This window comes from Dipodomys spectabilis, unplaced genomic scaffold (assembly GCF_019054845.1).
Source record: "Dipodomys spectabilis isolate Male_0828 unplaced genomic scaffold, ASM1905484v1 ptg000424l, whole genome shotgun sequence".
Taxonomy (NCBI): Eukaryota; Metazoa; Chordata; class Mammalia; order Rodentia; family Heteromyidae; genus Dipodomys; species Dipodomys spectabilis.
This window is the reverse complement of record NW_024871101.1, coordinates 1,789,418-1,805,999: the sequence shown is the minus strand read 5'-3', so window position 1 is coordinate 1,805,999 and position 16,582 is coordinate 1,789,418. Positions and strand designations below refer to the sequence as shown.

At 33.1% G+C, this 16,582-nt stretch overlaps 1 pseudogene; it reads left to right on the top strand.

The window, feature by feature from the left end:
• LOC122097669 overlaps window positions 1-16,331 on the top strand; it is a 29,018-nt pseudogene extending 12,687 nt beyond the window's left edge.
• Window positions 16,332-16,582: the final 251 nt, after the last annotated feature.

Below are 16,582 nucleotides of genomic sequence, written 5' to 3'. Positions count from 1 at the left end.
AGGAAAAACTGGGAGATAATGAGGGAGGAGGTGACATTGTTCAAAAGAAAATGTACTTATTATCTGACTTATGTAAATGTAACCCCTCTGGACATCACCTTTACAATATTTTTTAAAAGAAATGATCAAAAACTAAATTAATGTTTTAAGTTAGTTTCCTAGATTATTCCACACTTGAACTCTAAATTGATGCAAAGATATATCTGTGATTATGAATTTTTCAGGAGCTGTTGCTACACTTCTAACTAAGACTCACAAAGACAATCTTATCGCCTCTTCCTTTGTCTACTGTTAGGATTTATACTTTTTGGGGGGGGGGTCCGGTCGTGGGGCCTGAACTCTAGGCCTGGGTGCTGTCCCTCAGCTCTTCAGCTCAAGGCTAGCACTCTACCACTTGAGCCACAGTGCCACTTCCGGCTTTTTTCTTTTTGCTTATGTAGTGCTGAGGAATCGAACCCAGGGCCTTATGCATGCAAGGCAAGCGCTCTACCACTGAGCCTCCTTCCCAGCCCCTAGGATTTATACTTTTTATGTAAAAAATATAACTTTAAAGGAATGTGTATAATTTTATTTTGAAACCTCAGCTGAAACATCTTACCATAGCAGTTTTCAGGGGCTTCAAATGTTTAGTTACTAGTAATGGTTCATTTTCCTTTGTCTTTTTGTCTTCTGGGATTTCTTTAGCAGTTTAAAATTTTATTTTATTTTTAATTAGAATTCATTAATCAGTTTTATTTTAATTAGCATTCATCCTATAGTGAAACAAGAGTTTCATTATGAGAATTCTATAGAGGTGAACAGTATACTCTGAGAAAATTTACCTCCTTTATTATTTATTATTTCCATGTCTCCCATACGTTTCCTCTTTTTACTTTGAGCAAGCACAACCCTCTTTTTAACATTCCTATAACTCCTCTCCCTTTTCCAGTGTTTGGTGAATTTCATATGCTGTTCCCTACATATATATGTAATATACTTTGATCTTCTTTATATCCTTACCTTTCCCTTTCCTACATCTCACTGGTTCCATCAAGCAGTCACCTATATACTCATGACCCATTATATCAATATTATTGTTACTATTACTATTATTGCCATTATTTTAAGACTAGATTTCACATCTGAGGGAAAATGGGATGTTTGAATTTAGAGGCTGGGTTTATCTCCCTCAAAGTGATAACCTCCAATTCCATCCATTTTCTGCAAATGACATAATTTCATTTTTATTTATGATGAGTATGTATATACATTATTTTTTATCAGTTCACTGGATATTAGACACTAGCTGTTTTCACATTGTGGCTATTGGGAACAGGCTGAAATAAACATGGATATGCAGATCTCTCTCTTGTATACTGTTTTACACCTCTTCAGATACACCGAAGAATGGTATCAGTTGACCTATTTTTAAGTTCTTGAGGAACTTCCAATATAATTTTTCCCATAGTGGTTGCACTTGTTTAATTTCCCACCAACAATTCCTCCTTTCCCCTCATTTTCTCCAGCATTTGCTGTTTTCTTTATTATAGACATTCTGTTTGGGGTGAGATGGACTATTAGGACATTTTTAATTTATATTTCCTTTAAGCTACTCTGACTTTTATTGTTTCTCCAGTCTTCTGATGGATTTTTCTAAAAGTTTAGAGACTCCTTTAGTCTAAAGAGTAAAAATATAATATTGTGTAGACTTGTGTAATAGAGATCCTATTACAAAGAAGAGCCCATTTGGGGCCAATACTCTATACCATCTTAACTTTATCCATCTTAACTATTCTATTAAATAACCTAAAGTTTGATTGTAATAGCTGTTCATTATTCCTCAGCATTTACAATTTTCAGTAAATTCCATCTAAAACAATTAATTTCGTAATTCAGTTTAAATTGTAGTGAATTTCCCTATAAAGGTAGCAATTCATCTTTAACTGCAGTGACATTTCCTACAAAGGGAAGATTGGTTAAGACTTTTTTAAGGAGAAATTATTTAAGAAATGAAAAAAATTAATTTCCTTTCTTTTAATCTGTAGCAGTGATTATAATTTTCATTAGTTTAATTTTCTTTTTTTTTTCTTTTTCTTTTTAGTTTAATTTTTTCTTTCCTACCCTAGGTAACATTTGGCAATATCTGAAAAGGCTTTTAGTTGTTCCAACTAGGAAGGGGGTGCTACTGACACCTAATGGGTAAAAGACAGTGATGCTGCTGAATGTTCTAGAATTCACAGAATAACGATGAAACAAAGAATTATATGACCCAAACAGTACTTACTGAGTTTAGAAAAACAGCTATTTTTATAAAAGGAGATATAATTTTCACCTAGCTGAAATTGTCAAATCTTAATAAATTTTCATCATAGTTTATAATTATCCAGAAATTTATTCATTTGCTTACTTTTAAATAATTATAGTTACTTCGAATTCATGTCCTAAATACTACTCAAGATAGCATGTTCATCTTTCTCAATATCTGAAAAAAGGTGTTAAATGTGAAGTATGAAATCATTGAGAGATGAATAAGATAGCCTATCTAGCATTGGTAAATAAACCATTCTTATTTCTTGAACTGTATGTGACCTTTCAAAAAACACTGATCCTTCATTTGTAGATTTTTCAAAGAAATATAAAGTTTACAAAAGTAAATTTAACCTGTTCCTAAGTATCAGAAAATGCAAAGAAACTTTCTACCAACTAAAACACAAAGCAGTTAAACTTAAATAACTACTATTTTAATCTCTGTATATATATATATATATATATATATATATATATATGGCAATAATTCTTATACCATGAAAATTAAAACAAAAGATTCACGATATTGTTCATTGAGGTTTTATTGAAGAAAATACCTTTCTTTTTACTTTTAATAATTTTTCTATTTTTCAGTGAAAATTTAATCCTAAAATAATTTTAGATTTGAAGAAAAGTTACAAAAAAGTGAGTTTTTATATACCTTTTAACAAAGTTCCACCAATGCTGCCATATATAACTGTAGTATAAATAGCAACAAGAGAAAATCAATATAACTACAATACTTGGACATTACCAGTTGTCCTAATAATATACATTCTGCGTTTTGGGATAAAATCCAGGATACCGTGTTGCATTTTGTCACCCTATCTCTGTTCTCTAGTTGGTGACAGTTATTATATAACCTTTCCTAGATTTCTATGAACTTGATATCTGAGTACACAAATGTCTCTTACTTCAGGATTGTCTGATGCAGATTAAGGTTATATTTTTAGCACACCATGGAAGTGATGGCTGTATATACCTTTCTCAGGTCTTCTTTTCAGACAGTAAGAGATACTAAAAGCTTCACTGTTAGCTCCTCACTGGTGGCTCACACCTGTAATCCTAGCTACTTAATCCGAAAGGATTAATCCTAAGGATTATTATTCAAATCCATTTGGACAAGAAAGTCTGTGCTACTCCTACCTCCAAGTAACCACCAGAAAAAGTCAGAAGAGGAGCTATGGTTCAAGTGGTAGAGCATTAGGTTTGAGCAAAGAAGCTCAGGGGCAGCACCCAGGCCTGAAGTTCAAGCCCCAGGACCAGCACAACAACAACAAAAAGCTTTACTATAGCTGGGTGCCAGTGGCTCATGCCTATAATCCTAGCTACTGTGGAGGCTGAGATCTGAGGATTGTGGTTCAAAGCCAGCATGCGCAGGAAAGTCTGGAAGACTCTTATCTACAATTAAGCACCAAAAAGCCACAAACTGAGCTGTGGCTAAAGTGGTAGAGCACTGGTCTTGAGCACAAAATCTCAGAGGCAATGCCCAGGTCTTGAGTTTAAGCCCCAGGACTGGCACAAAAATAGGTTATTGGTGCTGTTGACCTTGGTTAAGATGGTATCTGTCAGATTTCTTCACCATAGAAATGTGTTTTCCCTTTATAATTAGTAGATACTATTTCTTAATTTGATTTTTAACGAAAGCAAGAACAGAAGCAGTATAAATTTTTCTAGTTCCTAAAAACCATCTTTATTGTTGGCCTAAATTACATAAACTTGTTGGATAATTTGTATAATGCTAATACCATATTTGCAGTTAGTTATGTTGAGAACATGACTCTTTGAATAGCCTTAACATATTTTCAGAATCCTTATTTAACTTGAAGTTTGCTGCAAAAGAGCCTAATAGGAATACCAAGAAATATGATAAAAAAGGAAAAGCTGAAAAGACCAAGATTAAGAAGGTAGAGCACTTTTAATATTCTCACTCCTTATTTATGTTGAAAGTACAGTTAAGTATGTTGAAAAGTGGTTAACTGTATACAATGTATTTTATATTGAAACAATTAGCATCACATTTTAAACAATGTTTATTTAAATAATAAATAATAAATTTAATAAATAATAATGGCTTTGTTTCTATGTTTAAAAGTTTGTTGGTGGTTATATTTTCAGCTTTTAAGTGCCTCTTATATGACAAACAGAAGCTATGAAATAGCAAATGGGCCCTTTTCAGACACTAAATCTGGAAATACCTTTCTCTTAAACTTCACAGCCTCTAGAATGTGAGAAATAAATTTATATTATTTATGTCATTTAGTTTATAGTATTTTATTATAGCAGCCCAAAGAGACTTAGTAACCTCCTTATTGAACATATTATCTGCTTTCTTGAAGAAGCTGAGGCATCAGAAATGTGTCAGATTTCTATTGATCCTTCTCTTCTAGGACCTGCTGCCACAACATAACATCTCCAATTAAACTATATCTTTATACTTACGTTTACTTTTTGCCTTTCATTTCAAAAGTTAACCTGGCCTCCCTTTGCCATCCTAATACTCAACTCTTTACCTCACTTTTAAAAATCTTTAAATAGATGTACAAATGGGTTGCCATTCAACAAGTCTGTTTCTTCAAATCTAAAATTATTTTAGGATTAAATTTTCACTGAGAAATAGAAAAATTATCAAAAGTAAAAAGAAAGATATTTTCTTCAATAAAACCTCAATGAACAATATGGTGAATCTTTTGTTTTAATTTTCATGGTATAAGAATTATTGCCATATATATATATATATATATATATATATATATATATATACAGAGATTAAAATAGTAGTTATTTAAGTTTAACTGCTTTGTGTTTTAGTTGGTAGAAAGTTTCTTTGCATTTTCTGATACTTAGGAACAGGTTAAATTTACTTTTGTAAACTTTATATTTCTTTGAAAAATCTACAAATGAAAGGTCCAGTATTTTTTGAAAAGTCACATACAGTTCAAGAAATAAGAATGGTTTATTTACCAGTGCTAGATAGGCTATCTTATTCATCTATCAATGATTTCATACTTCAAATTTAACAGTTGATCAATATCATCTTGATCAATATCATCACTTTCATCATTCTCCCCATCCCATCCAACCTAACCACTCCCCTTGATATTCTTAGTTTTATAGGATATGTATTGAATATTATGACTTGTTTCCTCTCTTCAGTTGTCTTTATTTCTGCCCTGGGCCTTTGTTTCATGAACCATCTCCTTTTCATTATCTTGAGTTCTCTACCTTCTTATCTTCACTGACTCCTTGCCTTTAGCCAAAATTATGCTTTTAAGTTTATTCAACCTTAAAATACACCTAGGTTTCATTAACTGTCTCCTCCCTGAAATGCCTAAGAGTACTCACATTGAATTTTAAATATTTTAAATTTCTCTCCACTCATTAGCTTGTTAAAACCACAGTTCTCACTTATTTGGGACTGTGTTCAATAGTCACAGGGACCTCCCAAGTCACTTTGCCAAATATTTTGATCTGATATATTTGATTTCATTGGTTTTGGACACTGAAATCATTTGATTTGCTTCTGTTACTGTACATGCTTTAGGCTCCACTTTTCAAATCTCCTCAACCTTTTATAGACTCTTCCCTGATTTGTGATCTAATATTAAACTAAATTATTTTACAAGTGGTCAGGAAGCAGATTTGGATTGGAAATAATAGACTGAAGAATTCTGAGTGCATTAGCCAAGAAGACAGTTTGGAGAGGGGCCCACTAAATGCTAAAGTTCCCATAGTTTTCTTCCTAGGCTGGCCTCTAACTACTATCCTCCCAATCTCTGCAACCTAAGTAAGTAGGTGTGAGCCACTGACTTCTGGCTGTCTTTTTAAAAATCTGGATTTTGCATATGAAAGAAAACATGATATTTATCTTTTTGCATCTGGCTGTTTTGACTAACATGAATTCCACTTCTATTCATTTTCTTACACATGAAAATTTTATTCTTCTTTATGGTTTAATATTGCTGTGTTGTGCATATATGTTACATTTTCCTTATTTAATTATCTGTTAGTGGGACCTGGATTGATTCCATATCTTGGCTATTGTGAATAGTGTTGCAGCAACCATGGGTCTGCATGTATTATTTTTACATAGTAACTGATTCCTTTCTGTTTGTACCCAGATATAACATGATCATATGGAAGTTCCAATTTTAGCTATACTGATTTCCATAGAATCTGGACAAATTTACTTTTCAGTTATCAATGTATAAGGGTGCATTTCTCTATGCATCCTTGCCAGCATTTTTAACCTCACTTTAATAAAAAAATTTAGATACTACTTTTTACTTTCTAGGTTTTCATAGAATATGTTTGTAATATCCTATGATGATGAGTTTATGTGAAAAAAACAGATATGTTATACAGAAAAGCAAATATTGTTACCAGCATTATAGAGAAGGCAATTAAAATTGTGTCGAGCTAGAGACATGTTCAGTGGAAGAGCACCTGCCTGGCAGGCATGAAGTCCTGACTTAAAAGCTCAGTAAACCAACAACAGTATACATCTGTATCCAGTAATTCTGCATCTAGGAATTTATTTTACAAAAATACTGGAAAGTGTATAAAGTTTCAAGTGTTTTATAGTTATCAGATTGCTGTTACCTTATTACATAATTTAAATTAATATCTAACCATCAGGAATCTCATGCTTGTGTTCAAATTTTAGCCATTTCTGTACCACCTCCATTTTACTGTAGTGAAGGACCATTTGAATCATTTATTTAATAATTTTTCTTTAAATTTACTTATTTTCCTTTAAACTTTATCCCTAGCCTAACTTATTATACCAGGAAAAGGAGAGAGAGAGAGAGAGAGATACATAGTGATATATGGTAAGTGTATGAAGAAAATGTCCATGTAACATCTAATCATTTTTTGTTCCATCAGTAGTGTTACACATTAGAATCCTGGCTAATAGTACAGCCATTAGAAATGATGATGTAGTTACATATTTTTTACTTAAGAGGATGTTCTCATTTCATGCATGAGAAAACAGCTTCTAAAACATGAAAACAGCTTCTAAGGCAGTGTTCTCTATGTTCTTTAGTAATAAATTCATTTATATTGTAATAAATATATATTGAAACTAGATATTGAAATAGTGAAAATGTCTCAGTGTTTTGAACATGAACAATTTTAATTTTTAATTGTTCTATATATGCTCATTTGTAAAGTATTAATGAACATGTGTTTTCTAATCAAAAGATAAACTAAAGAACTATATTATGCTTCTAATACTTTAAGACAAAATGTTTCCAGAAAATATAAATTAATAGATCTTACAGATTATAGGTTAATTTGGAGTCATTTCTTTTAAAATATTTTGTCTTCACCAGTATTTTCTTCTGCTCTTTATCTTCAACAATATGTACTTTGCTTTTGCTCTGATTAAAACAGTCCATTCAGAGAGGCAATATAGAAGTTGCCAGAATTCATGCTGAAAAGGCAATCTGTCAAAAAAAAATCAAGCAATCAACTTCTTGAGAGTGAGTGCTAGAATTGATGCTGTCACAGCCAGAGTTCAGACTGCAGTAACAACGGGCAAAGTAAGACAATATCTATAAATAGAAACTCTTGGTTTAAGCTTAATTATAGTATGATAGGAAGAGTTGTCAGAAATTTAAAGTTGTTATAATTTCCTGGTAAAGGCCATCATGGACTGGAATAATGTAGTAATAGAGTACTTAATGAAAAAAATTGTGGTGGTATTGGCTTTTCAAACTAAGATGTGATTTTTTTCTAATGAAGTAGAAAATCAAAAGTATATGATAGACAATGCCTAGACGAGAATACATAGTATATTTTTACTCCTAAGGAAAATGTAGGCACTTTTCATAAATGATATATAACTGACAGGTTTAAGAGACTACAAAAATGCCAGCATTATTTATAACATGGTATGCTAAATCTGTTTTATACTCCAAATAGGTAGCAAAGTCCACAGCAGGTATAGTTTTCTATGGATGCTGCTCTGAGGACTATGAACCTTGAAAAGGTTAAGAAAAAGACTTTTATTATTATTTGATAGTAAGATAACATTTTTTCATTGTAATATTTCATATGAATGTATTTTTAACATATTTCTGCCTTAATGGACAAATTTGAACACCAATTTGAAACACTGGATGTTCAAACACAACAAATGGAAGACACAATGGGTAGGTCTACAACTCTAACACCACCACAAGTAAGAATTTCCTTGTGTAGAGTAGCTTTTTAAAAATCATCGGACTTCAAAATACAAGAATCCCATCTTTTCATTTCTAAATAAACGTAGTATACTGCAAAATGCAATTAGGAAATTAATTGCTTTGCCCCTAGATTTTCAATGCAAGATCAGAGTACCACATTAGCTAGCCTGCTTTGGAGTTGTGGAAATTATATTGGGTCACATGTCTAAAATATAGAACCTAGTTACACCTTGCTGCTACTGGTACTATTTTATTACGTTTATTATAATTACATAAAAACTTTAAGAAGTAAATATTAATTGGGTGAATTAGTGTTTTAATATGTATAATCTTCAAATCAGATTAAGCATATGTCTCAGACATTTATAATTTATGGTGAAAACTTTCTGGCTTTTTTTTTTTTGGGTCCAGTCATAGGGCCTGAACTCTGGGCCTGGGCGCTGTCCTTCAGCTCAAAGCTAGCGCTTTACCACTTGAGCCACAGCGCCACTTCTGGCTTTTTTCTTTTTGCTTATGTGGTGCGGAGGAATCAAACCCAGGGCCTCAGGCATGCAAAGCAAGCGCTCTACCACTGAGCCAACTTCCCAGCCCAACTTTCTGGCTTTTTAAAATATACAGTACATTACTGTTAATTTGTTCACCTCACTACAATTGCTCTGATTTAAGAGTAAATTAGTATTCACCAATCAAACCTCTCCCTAGCCCTTGATCCTCCTTCTCTGACTTCTGGTAACCACCATTTTACTCTCAACTTCTGTGAGATGAACTTTTATACAGTCTACATTTGAGTGAGATCATAAAATATTTGTCTTTCTTGTGCCTATCTTATTTCACTTAACTGAAAAGTCTTCAGTTTTACCTATATTATCACAAGTGATATTATTTAATTATTTTTATGGATAAATAGTTTTTCATTGTGCATTCATACCACATTTCCTTTAACCATCATCATTTGGGGGATCTCTAAAATTGTTTTCCATTTCTTGATTATTGTGACTAGTGTTGGAAGGAATATAGAGGTGCAGATAATTCTCTGACATACTATTTTCATTTTCCACTGGGGGATTTCTGAATCATGGTAGTTCTTTTAATGTGTTGTGAGGCACTTACTGTTTTCCCTAATGGTTGTACTAATTTACAATCCCATCAGTAGCATGTAAGTGCTCTCTTTTCTGCACATCTCCCTTTTGCATGTGCGTTAAGTGGTCCTCAGTTATGGTTTTATGATTAATTGAATTTTGGGAGCACAAGTAAATTGGAATGATGACTTGAGTATGTGTGCTAGGACTCCTAATCCCTGCCCTGCCATTAATTAACTTTGGGACGTTGATTACAGCACCTATGTTCCTGGGCCTCAGTGTGTATAACTGTAAAATGTAGATGTTGTATTTGATGATGTTTAAAAATACCTTCCAGATTTTAAAAAAAACTGAGATTGATTTGTGGAACAGCTCAATTTCAATTATGGTGCCTTTTGCTGGCGACATGCAAATGCACACAAGGCTTTCTTCATTAAAAAAAAAAAAAAGAAAAAAGAAAAAATAAAACAAGCCGGGCACTGGTGGCTCACGCCTGTAATCCTAGCTACTCAGGAGGCTGAGATCTGAGGATCGAGGTTGAAAGCCAGCCTGGGCAGGAAACTCCATGAAACTCTTATCTCCAATAAACCACCAGAAAACCAGAAGTGGCGCTGTAGCTCAAGTGGTAGAGCGCTTGCCTTGAGCTGAAGAGCTGAAGGACAGCGCCCAGGCCCAGAGTTCAAGCCCCACGGCTGACAAAAAAAAACCAAAAAAACAAAAAAAACACAGATGAATTGATTGAATATACTACTTGTATCCTGCTAATATGCAATATGGGATTATCCAGTTTGTAAAACAATTTAGTATTATTTATTCTCTTCTTATTGTAGCAACCAGATGATCCTGTTAAAGTAAATTTAGTTATGTCATTCTGACCAGAACCTTCCAGTGGCTCCATGTTACCCCCAGAGTAAAAGTCAGATTCTGAGTAATAAGATCTTGTAAGACTTGCTTCACACTACTTTTCTGGCTTGCTTATTTTATTACTGCTTATTTTATTCAGGCACTTTGCTTCTTTATTGTTTGTCAAGCACACGACCATATTTCTGCTTTATATAGCCAATCTATCATTTGCAGTTTCTTTGAGTTTTCTTCCTCCAGACATCCATATGACTCCCTCCTTCCTTCCCTTCAAGTGATTTTCTTTTAACTCTACTTAAAACTACATAACTATGTACTTTCATGCCCTACTTTCCACCAAGCCTCCCTTCTATATCTTTTCCATAGTACATATCATTTTCATTTTTTAAATTAGCTTATATCAGTTATACTGAGTAGGGAGATTTCGTTGTTATATCTCTACACATGTTGCCATATTCCAATCAATTGGACTCCTTCTATCACACTCCCTGAACATTGTCCTCTAAGAAATAGCGTCACTAACAGGTCTTCCCATGCCATTTACATAGTTTCAAATTGTGTATTTTGACAGTATTTAATCTTCTGTTTTCTCCCCCAAGCACATCCCTCCCCACTAGTCCAAAGAGTTTATTCCACTTTGATCCTACTGGTATTGATTTTGGTCTTCTCTTGAGTTTCTTGGTGCTGCTTTCATATGTACCTTTGATGGTTACACAATTATTCACCTTCTTTGTTTTATCATTCTCCCCTCTCCTTCTCTTATGTAGTCTCTGAGTGTGATTCATATTCTATATCTAACCCTCTGAAGTAATTATGTGTATGGATATTTATACTTACGTGCATGGCCATGTGTATGTATGTCTTTTAGGTATAGCTTTCACATTTAAGTGAAAAAAATGTGGTACTTTGTTTTTTTGAGTTTGCCTTATCTCACTCAGTAGGAAGTCCTCCAGTTGTACCCATTTTACTGAAAGTGACATTTCATTTTTCTTTATAGCTATGTAATATTCCATTGTGTGTGTGTATGTATTATATATTCTTTATCCAACCATTTGTTGCTGAGCACCTCAGTTAATTCCATCTTTTGGATTATTGTGAACAGAGTTGTTAATAAACATGGCTATGTAGATGTATTTCTTGTTTATTGATTTGCTCTTTCTTAGATGTATGCCCAATAGTGGTATGGCAAGGACATGGGGATATCTATTTTTAGTCTTAAAAAAAACCCTCCATACTAATTTCCACAAACACTGCACTAGTTTACATTCCCACCAAGAGTGTATGAGAGATCCATTTTCTCATATCCAGTCTAGAATTTGTTGTTTTTTGTTTTCTTGATGGCTGCCACTCTAACTGGAGTGAGATAGTGTCCCAGTGTAGTTTTCATTTTGAGCTTTCTTTATGGCTAAGGATATTGAACACTTTCATGTATCTATTACATATCACTTTCTAATATAACATGTGCTTCTTTAAATTTTTATTTTTTCCCTTCAAATGCATACACTAAAATGTAAATTTTAATATTAAGACATATTTATTTTCAGTATTAAAAATTAAAAGTAGAGCTAAAAATTCTGCCCCTACTAAACTACATGCCAACCAACAATGTGTAACAATTCCTTTTCTTCATATCCTCACCAGCACTTGGAGTTCTCCAATTTTTCATAATAGCTATTTTTAGTACAGTGAAGTGATAGCTCATTCTGATTTTGATTGGCATTCCTGTAATGATTAGTGATGTTGAACAGTTTTAAAATACATTGCTGGCCATTTGTTCTCTTGTTGAGAAATGTATGTCCATTGTCCATTTGCTAATTAGGTTATTTTCTTTAATTTTCTTTTTTTTTTTTGGTCAGTCATGGGCCTTGAACTCTGGGGCTGGGCACTGTCCCTCAGCTCTTCAGCTCAAGGCGAGCACTCTACCACTTGAGCCATAGTGCCGCTTCCAAGAGTTTCACAGACTTTTCCAGCCCAGGCAGGCTTTGAACCACTATCCTCAGATCTCAGCCTCCTGAGTAGCTAGGATTACAGGTGTGAGTCACCGGTGCGCGGCTATTTTCTTTAATTTTTTTACTTTTGAGTTTTTAGGGTTTTTTTGGTCGGTCATGGCGCTTGAACTCTGGGCCTGGGTGCTTGTCCCTCAGCTCTTCAGCTCAAGGCTACAGCTCTACCACTTGAGCCACAGTGCCACTTCTGATTTTCTTGTGGTTAATTGGAGATAAGAGTGTCACGGACTTTCCTGCTGGCTTTGAACTGTGATCCTCAGATCTCAGCCTCCTGAGCAGCTAGGATTAAAGGTGAGAGCCACAAGTACCTGGCTACTTTTGATTTTTTTTAATTCCTTATATATTCTTGATATTAAGTCCTCATCAGACAAATAAGTGGCAGATATTTTCTCCCGTACTGTTAGTTATCTCTTCACTATTGTATGTTTCATTTGCTGTGCAGAATCTTTTGTGATTTGTATAATTCTTTGTGTCTATTTTGTTTTTTTTTTCCTGTGCTTTAGAGATATACCCAAAAAAAATTCATGGCCCATACCAATGCTATGGGGAGTATTTCCTCCATGTATCCTTCTAGTGCTTTCATACTTTTAGGTCTTTGATCCATTTTGAATTGATATTTCTACTAGGTGATATAAAAGAGAAATTTCAGATCTTTATATGTGAATAGCCATTTTTCCTGGAATCACTCATTGAAGAGGCTGTCATTTCTTCAAAGTATTTATTTTGGTACTTTTGTCCAAAAAAAACCAGTTACATATTGATGTGTGGCTTTATTTCTCAGATATCAATCTGTTCCATTAGTCTGTGTGTCTTGTTTTTAGGCCAATAGTACTATACTGCCTGTGTTACTTTGGCTCTGTATTATGTCTTGAAATAGGGCATTGTGATATCTCCAGCTTTGCTTTTTTTGTTCAATACTTTTTTCAGCTAATTATATTCATATGTGCTTCCATATGAATATTTGGATTTTTTTCTAGTTCTTTGAAGAATGTAATTGGTATATTGATGGACATTGACAAATAATGTAATCTCTTGCTTCTATGTCAGATTTTTTCCCATATTTTCAATTTAACTATATTTGTAAATTAAATTTCATTTATGCTCATTGGAATTAAAACACACAGCTATATTAAAATTATGATGCTCTTCTCCCCTTCCTACAAGTCACTGGCATAAATATTTTTTATCACTGCCTCCATAACATGTAAAACATTTGTCTGGCATACAACAGGTGTTCGTTACTTTCTGTAGATTGTTGAATAAATTTAAATATATGACAATGTACATGATTTATAATGTAGGACTTCCACTTCCAAATGTATGCACTAAAAGTCCTTGTGTATACAAAGATACACAAATACATGCTTATTGCACTTTCTCTATATAGGGAGAAATTACAAAAAAATTTAAATGTCCAGAAATAGAATGGATTTAAATTTTATTTCTATACTGACATATTCTATAGGAATTAAGTTGAATTAACTAAATACTTAGGAATAAAAGTCATAGAAAAATATCATGTAACAAAATCAAAAGAAGTTTTCAAAATACAAATAATTCTACTTTAGATATAAAGTAAAATGACAAAAATGTTATCCACATGTGCTGTATTATTTTCTGAATTTGTATTATATATTTCAAACATTTGTAAAGTGCATAAAAAGAGAAACTAAGGCTCCAACAATAAGGTTGATGGCTTGATCAAAATCATACAGCTTCTTACTTGTAGAGCTATGATCACATTTTAGAACTTCCTTTGTAAATACAAAATATTTTGTATAGCTATGTTTTCCCTGAGTGCTCCCTGTACCTTAGTATATATCTAGGTATAGGGCCAAATGTAATCTCAGGTACTGTAATCTCATACATATTCCTGTAATCTCAGTACTATGGAGATAGAAGCCAGAGGCTTGAGATTTAGGCCAGCTAGACATCAGCTATCAGACCAGCTTGGGCTACATAGGGGCAGCATGCTATCTTCCCTCAAAAAACTCCAAAAACCTTACAAAGGTAGTTCAGTCATTGTTTAGTATCTATAGACACCAGGACTTGATAACATTCAAATACATTTTTATATATACATATATATATATACACACACACACATAGGTATATATATGGCATGCTATTAAAATACAACATTTGTATATCCTCTTATTTATAATTTTAAATATCTCTGAATTACTTTTAGTACCTTATGCAATATAAATCTTATATGAATAATTATTACACTGCATACAATATAGACACAGTGTTCTTCCAAATACTAGAAAGTGTTCCTAAATATCAAATTTGCATCAATCTGAAATATAGTTATTATACTCTAAAAGTTAAATCATCATGGTTTTGCTTATATGCTGAATTTAAACCTAAGAAAAATAATAATAGGATATAATTGTAACTGGCTTGCATGAGGAACCAGTAAGACAGGGGAATGAGAAATCAGGCTGAAGAGGGATGATCAAAGTGCATTATATGCATATATCTATCTATACACTCATATATATCAATATATCTAAAATGTTTGAAGTCCATTTATATATACACATATATACTTATATATATAAATGTACACACATGAAAATAGCATTTTGAAACACGACAAAATCTGTTAAGAACTGGTAAGAGGTTCTTATTCATAAGCAATAGATGGGGTGAATTTGTTCAAAGTACAATATGCATGTATGAAATAAAAATAACAAACTCCTTTATGTAATTTGTATCAATAAAATTTTGAAACCACAGTGGATTGTGATGGAGTATTACAAATGGAGTCATTCCATTAGAGAGATACATTCCTCAGAGGTACAAATCATATATGAATCTTACTCCTTGTATTTTTCAAATTATTTCATTATATAAGGCTTTAGAATTTAATGTTAGGAAGTGGCACTGTGGCTCAAGTGGTAGAGCGCTCACCTTGAGCTGAAGAGCCGCAGGGACAACACCCAAGCCCAGAGTTCAAGCCCCACGACCGACAAAAAAAAAAAAAAAAAGAATTTAATGTTAATAGAAAAAGCCTTGGTTTAAAATATAACAGCATGCTCTCTGGGTGTAATGAAAAAAAATTATTAGCATAAATTAAATTGTACAAAGTAAAAGGATTTTATCATGGCACTTTCATGCATGAGTATATTAGTTTGAATATATTAACCCTTACTATTGCTATTTTTGTACCTCTTGCTTTCCCTCCTTTTTCTTCCCCCTTTACCTCCTAGTAGTCCCTCTTCTTCTAGTGTAGCCTTGATTGTGTTGTTTTGTTTTATTTCCTTCTAGCTTCCACAAATGAGGGGAAATGTGATATATGTCCTTGTGGAGCTAGCTTATATCACTTCATGTGATGATCTCTAATTCCCTTTTTTCCTTTTTATTTACTTATTTATTTATTTTTATTGTGAAAATGCCTACAGAGGGGCTACAATTACATGGGCAAGGTAATGAGTACATTTCTTACCAAGCATTGTTGCCTCCTCCTTTGTTTACCCTTCCCATCTCTTTCTCCCCCCCCCCCCAAAGTTGTAAAGTTTGTTTTTCTATATAACGTATTGTTGCAATGGGTCCACCTGTATCCCTATTTAAACAATTTGTTTTTTCCCTACCCCTCCACAAAGTATACCAACAGTATGCAACAGTGAAAACAGGGGTTATACCGTGGAGGAGGGACATACAAAGCAACAAAGAAATCATCTTATAAATATGTTAGAAATAATTGCAAGAAAAAAAAAACATTTTAAATTCCTTTTATAAAGTCCAAACTACCCTTTAAAGCTCAAGTTATTGAAGTATAAATTCTACTATCCCTTTTCTAGAACCAAGTGGATATGTTTCTTCAAGAAATGACAGATGAAGCTGGGTAAGATATTATTCAGGAGCTATTGGATAATCTTAGTTCAATATCTAGTTTCTAAAATTCTTTAGTGTATGGCCAGTGGTGTGATTCAGTGGTATAGTGTTTGCTTAGCATGTGTGACATCCTTTGTGAAATTTCTAGCACTCCCAAACTGTGATATAGATGAAAATTTTAGTATTTACTACCATTGATTAGAATTTGTTTTTTGACATTAAAACTTAATGATTTGAAGACTGTTGTCATCTCATTTTTGGCAATCATAAAAGTGTGGCTTTGTTCTTTAAAATCTCTTGAAGATGGATTCTTTTA